Below are 5867 nucleotides of genomic sequence, written 5' to 3'. Positions count from 1 at the left end.
CATTTCTTTTCCATGGGGTTGGTCTTGGTCCCTGTCTCCTGCACAATGTCACGAACCTCCGTCCAGAGTTCATCAGGCACTCTATCTATCAGATCTAGTCCCTTAAATCTATTTCTCACTTCCACTGTATAATCACAAGGGATTTGATTTAGGTCATATCTGAATGGTCTAGTGGTTTTCCCTACTTTCTTCAATTTCAGTCTGAATTTGGCAATAAGGAGTTCATGATCTGAGCCACAGTCAGCTCCTCGTCTTGTTTTTGCTAACTGTATAGAGCTTCTCCATCTTTGGCTGCAAAGAATATAATCAATCTGATTTCAGTGTTGACCATCTGGTGATGTCCATGTGTAGAGTCTTCTCTTGTGTTTTTGAAAGAGGATGTTTGCTATGACCAGTGTGTTCTCTTGGCAAAACTCTATTAGCCTTTGCCCTGCTTCGTTCCAAGCTCCAAGGCCAAATTTGCCTGTTACTCCAGGTGTTTCTTGACTTCCTAGACTTGCATTCCAGTCCCCTACAATGAAAAGGACATCTTTTTGGGTGTTAGTTCTAAAAGGTCTTGTAGGTCTTCATAGAACCTTTCAACTTTGGCTTTTTCAGCGTTACTGGTTGGGGCATAGGCTTGGATTACTGTAATATTGAGTGGTTTGCCTTGGAAATGAACAAAGATCATTCTGTCGTTTTGGAGATCGCATATAAGTACTGCATTTCGGACTCTTTTGTTGACCATGATGGCTACTCCGTTTCTTCGAAGGGATTCCTTTCCACAGTTCAGTCCAGTTCAGTTCAGTCGCTCAGTCGTGACCGACTCTTTGCGACCTCATGAATCACAGCACGCCAGGCCTCCCTGTCCATCCCCAACTCCCAGTGTTCACTCAAACTCATGTCCATCGAGTCGATGATGCTATCCAGCCATCTCATTCTCTGTTGTCCCCTTCTCCTCCCACCCCCAATCCCTCCCAGCATCAGAGTCTTTTCCAGTGAGTCAACTCTTCGCATGAGGTGGCCAAAGTATTGCAGTTTCAGCTTTAGCATGAATCCTTCCAATGAACACCCAGGATCAATCTCCTTTAGAATGGACTGGTTGGATCTCCTTGCAGTCCAAGGGACTCTCAAGAGTCTTCTCCAACACCACAGTTCAAAAGCATCAATTCTTCGGTGGTCAGCTTTCTTCACAGTCCAACTCTCGCATCCATACATGACCATGGGAAAAACCATAGCCTTGACTAGACGGACCTTGGTTGGCAAAGTATGTCTCTGCTTTTTAATATGCTGTCTAGGTTGGTCATAACTTTCCTTCCAAGGAGTAAGCGTCTTTTAATTTCATGGCTGCAATCAGCATCTGCAGTGATTTTGGAGCCCAAAAAATAACATCTGACACTGTTTCCATTGTTTCCCCATCTGTTTCCCATGAAGTGATGGGACCAGATGCCATGATCTTTGTTTTCTGAATGTTGAGCTTCAAGACAACCTTTTCACTCTCCTCTTTCACTTTCATCAAGAGGCTTTTGAGTTCCTCTTCACTTTCTGCCATAAGGGTGGTGTCATCTTCATATCTGAGGTTACTGATATTTCTCCCGGCAATCTTGATTCCAGCTTGTGCTTCTTCCAGCCCAGCATTCCTCGATGTACTCTGCATATAAGTTAAATAAGCAGGGTGACAATATACAACCTTGACGTACTCCTTTTCCTATTTGGATCCAGTCTGTTGGAGCCAAAGCAAAAACAATACCCAGTTGTGGATGTGACTGGTGATAGAAGCAAGGTCCGATTTTGTAAAGAGCAATATTGCATAGGAACCTGGAATGTTCGATCCATGAATCAAAGCAAATTGGAAGTGGTCAAACAGGAGATGACAAGAGTGAACGTCAACATTCTAGGAATCAGTGAACTAAAATGGACTGGAATGGGTGAATTTAACTCAGATGACATGAATTTAACTCAGATGACCATTATGATTCACGTCATCTGAGTTAAATTCACCCATTCCAGTCCATTTTAGTTCACTGCTTTGTCTACGTTCACTCTTGTCATCTCCTGTGTGACCACTTCCAATTTGCCTTGATTCATGGATCGAATATTCCAGGTTCCTATGCAATATTGCTCTTTACAGCATCGGACCTTGCTTCTATCACCAGTCACATCCACAACTGGGTATTTGTTTTGCTTTGGCTCCATCCCTTCATTCTTTCTGGAGTTATTTCTCCACCGATCTCCAGTAGCATACTGGGCACCTACCGACCTGGGGAATTCCTCATTCAGTATCCTATCATTTTGCCTTTTGATACTGTTCATGGGGTTCTCAAGGCAAGTATACTGAAGTGGTTTGCCATTCCCTTCTCCAGTGGACCACATGCTGTCAGACCTCTCCACCATGACCCGTCCGTCTTGGGTGGCCCCACACGGCATGGCTTAGTTTCATTGAGTTAGACAGGGCTGTGGTCCATGTGATCAGATCGACTAGTTTTCTGTGATTATGATTTCAGTGTGTCTGCCCTCTGATGCCCTCTCACAATACCTACCGTCTTATTTGGGTTTCTCTTACCCTGGTCGTGGGGTATCTCTTCATGGCTGCTCCAGCAAAGCGCAGCCGTTGCACCTTACCTTGGACGAGGGGTATCTCTTTACAGTCGCCCATCCTGGTCTTGAACGTGGAGTAGCTCCTCTTGGCCCTCCTGCTCCCGCGCAGCCAGTGTCACTTGGACGTGGGGTAGATCCTCTCGGCTGCCGCCCCGGCCTCGGGCGTGGCATAGCTCCTCTCCGCCACGCTTCTGTGCGTGGTCGGTTGCGCAGCCGGCGTTGCGTCTGCGCGCTCGGAGCCAAAACTAGGGATAAAACAGTAAAACAAGACAGACCGAGTCCCTGCCCTCACAGAGTATGCAGGCTGGAAGCTGGGACGGAGAGGCTAGGATAGGAATGATGTTCCAGGCAGGGAGACTCACATGTGCAAAGGCCCTGAGGTGCAAACAGCATGTTGTAGGTGGGGGGCTACCAGCACATCGGTGCTAGGGGAACTTGCCGTGTGACTGAGGGAGCGGTGTGAGATGAAGCTGAAAAGGGAGGCAGGGGCCAGAGATAGTGGCCCATACTGTACAAGCAATTGTTGTTCTTATTCAGTCATTCTGTCATGTCCAACTCTTTGCAACTGCTGGACTATAGCACGCTAGGCTTCCCTGTCCTTCACTATCTCCTGGAGTTTGCTCCAACTCATGTTCATGTTCACTGAATCAGTGATGCCATCCAACTGTCTCATCCTCAGCCATCCCTTCTCCTCCCGCCTTCAGTCTTTCCCAGCATCAGGGTCTTTTCCAAGGAGTCAGCTCTTTGCATTAGGTGGCCACAGTATTGGAGCTTCAGCTTTAGCATCAGTCCTTCGAATGAATATTTAGGGTTGATTTCCTTTAGGATTGACAGGTTTGATCTTGCTGTCCATAGAACTCTCAAGAGTCTTCTCCAGTACATACAATTAAGGAGGTTGAATTTGGACCAACGTGACTGGAATGCAGTTTTCCTAAATTCATAGTTGCTGAGAGGAGGGTGAATCTAATGAGCAGAAAGTTGGGAAATACCAAAAGTCCAGAGAGTCGTTCAGGCAGACCTGGACAGTGGTCCAAGAGTGAGGTGATGTAGGACTGAACCACGCATCCTGAAGGGATAGAGAGGTGGCTGTGGGTCTGAGAACTGTGCAGAGTTAACCTCGGGATGATGCCTTTAATGGGGACCCTGGGGGAGAAGGAAGAGCCAGGGCTTCTGGCCAGTGTGACAGGGGGATGTAGGTTGCCGTGGTTGGTGATAATAGTGGTTACTTGCGTTGCCAGTGGAGTCAGAGCCTGCTTCTGTTCAAATGCCACCTCCACCCCTTATTCTGTGAGTGACCCTGGCCAAGTTCCCAGGGTCTGAGCCTCCAGTTCCCTGTCTGAGGAAGGTGGCATAAATGCTGGCTGAGTTGGTGTGAAGATCAGTTCAGTTCAGTCGCTCAGTCACGTCCGACTCTCCGCAACCCCATGAATCACAGCATGCCAGGCCTCCCTGTCCATCAACCAACTCCCGGAGTTCACCCAAACTCATGTCCACAGAGTCGGTGATGCCATCCAGCCATCTCATTCTCTGTCGTCCCCTTCTCCTCCCGCCCCCAAAGATACAGTGAGGTTAATGGTGGAAAGCAGTCACTGTCTACCGTGTGGTAGATGCTCGGCGATGGTGTGTTCTTACTCTCCAGGCGTCCATCACCTGTCTATCACATTAGCATGCGCTTTGAGACCTATTGGTCCCATCATAATAGAAATAATAGTAGTAGTGTTCAGAAAACACTAAAATGGTTTGCAAGTTACCTGTCGTGGCCTGAATGGTGGTCCCCAAAAGATGTGTATGCATGCTCAGCTGTGTCCAACTCTTTGTGACCCCACGGACTATAGCCTGCCAGGCTCCTCTTTCCATGGGATTCTCCAGACAAGAATACTGGAGTGGGTTGCCATTTCCTCCTCCAGGGGATCTTCCTGCCCCAGGGATCAAACCCATGACTCCTGCATTTCCTGCATTGGCAGGTGGATTCTTCACCACTGAGCCACCTGGGAAGTCACCTGCCCTCCTGCAAAAGATATACCTATATCCTCAGCCCTGGAACCTGTGCGTGTGGCCTCATTTAGGTAAAAGGTCTTTGGAGATGTAATTAAATGAAGGATCTCAAGATAAGATATTCCTGGATGATTTGTGTGGGCCCTAAATTTGACCCCACGTGAAGAGACACACAGAGAAGATAGCCAGGTAAAGAGTGGAGTGATAGAGACCAGAGCCAGGGAGTGCCTTCCCTGGGAGCTGGATGCCGGAGGAAGAAGATCTCCTAGAGCCTTTGGAGGGAACACGGCCCTGCCAACACCTTGATTTCAAACTTACGGCCTCCAGACCGTGAGAAAATAAATCTTCGTTGTCAGCCAGCCAGTTTGTGATTTGTTACAGCAGCCCAGGAAACTCAGCCAGTGCTCTTCCACAGCGTCTCACCTTGAAACTGCATGAGAAGTAGGGGAAGTCTGTCGGTAGCCCTGGAGATGACACTTTTACAGAGAGAGACACCAGGGCTCAAGAGGTAGAAGGAAGGAGTGGCCCAAAGCCACATAGCCCGTGAGCGTCACGAGCCTGACACCCAGCTTTCCTGAGGCCTCCTCTGCCCTCTGGCCTTTCTGGAACATTCTACCGTCCTGCCTGCACCATGCATCAGTGGATGATGGTTCACTGTAGTCAGGGCAGGTTTGCAGGGTCCCACAGCAACTTCCCCTAAGACCAGCAAACAGCCAGTGGGGGCGAGGACCCTTCTGTGAAGGGGAAGGGAGCATCCACCCTGTCTGACTTTATTAGCTCCCAGCAACCTCTAGTGGCTCCCGGATTCCTTCCTAGAATCAAAGCCATGAAGAACCAAATAACGACCTGGGCACAGTGGGGGAAGGGGACGGTGGGATGAATTGGGAGGTTGAGGTTGACATACATACACTACCATGTGTATTAATAAAATAATTAGCTGGAAGGAAGCTGCTGCATAGCACGAGGAGCTCAGCTCCGTGCTCTGTGATGACCTTGAGGGGTGAGATGAGGTGGGGTGGGAGGGAGGCTCATGAGGGAGGGGATATACGTATGTATGCGTGCATGCTTAGTCGCTAAGTCTTGTCTGACTGTTTACAACCCCATGGACTGTAACCCCCCAGGCTTCTCTGTCCATGGGATTCTCCAGGGAAGAATACTGGAGTGGGTTGCCATGCCCTCCTCCAGGGGATCTTCCCAACCCAGGGATCGAACCCATGACTCCTGCATTGCAGGCGGATTATTTTCCCTGGATTTATGTATACATATAGCTAATTCACAGCAGAGACTAACACAAA

This window comes from Moschus berezovskii, chromosome 18, assembly GCF_049115385.1.
Source record: "Moschus berezovskii isolate FMDL1 chromosome 18, NW_MosBer_1.0, whole genome shotgun sequence".
NCBI lineage: Eukaryota > Metazoa > Chordata > Mammalia > Artiodactyla > Moschidae > Moschus > Moschus berezovskii.
This window is presented reverse-complemented; position numbering follows the sequence as displayed.